The sequence below is a fragment of the Arachis ipaensis genome, chromosome B04 (genome assembly GCF_000816755.2).
Source record: "Arachis ipaensis cultivar K30076 chromosome B04, Araip1.1, whole genome shotgun sequence".
NCBI classification, from domain to species: domain Eukaryota; kingdom Viridiplantae; phylum Streptophyta; class Magnoliopsida; order Fabales; family Fabaceae; genus Arachis; species Arachis ipaensis.
In genome coordinates this window covers 129,276,925-129,277,615 of record NC_029788.2, presented here as the reverse complement: position 1 = coordinate 129,277,615, position 691 = coordinate 129,276,925, and positions in this window count along the sequence as shown.

The following is a 691-nucleotide window of genomic DNA, read 5'->3' as shown; positions in this document are numbered from 1 at the left end:
CTGCTAAAAAGAAGTATAACCGCAAATACACACCCAACAAATTAGCGACATTGCTGAGTTTTGTTTGTGGGTTGATTGAGACTGTCTTTTCAAGTATGTTCGGTTTGTCTGTATAGACTACATTGTTTTTTTTTTGTCGTTCTTCCTCATCTATGTCATTATAAAATTGAGTGGAAATTGATCTGTCAGCAACTTTCCTGCACATGCTTGGATTAGGATGCAAGCGTGTTTCGTACCATTCTGGCTATAGCTTTTCATCTAATATCGGCAGAAACTTCGTCTCATATACTTTGAATACAGTCTCTTGTCTGTATACTGGATGAACATATTGATCCCATTCGATGCTTGCGGCGGCACGAATGGTAAGTGCATGACGACATGGAAAATGAAGTGATTGGAAAAGTCCACAATCACACGTGTCCATCGACAATCGAACACAAAATGAATTTTGTGACCCTCGAAAGGCTCTAACTCCTCGACCACAAACGCTGAAGTCCTTCTGTCGCAGTGAGTAACACGCATCCTCGATATTCCCTCCATGTTCTTCTCAATAGCAGTTACCAGCCATTAGAAAAATTGATTTCCTGCTGCCAGATGTGTCTGTGCCTCTCTGCCCTTTCTTACCAACAACTGCCTCAACCTGTCGTAAATGTATTGCACGATAGCTGAAATCGGCAAATAACGCATACCC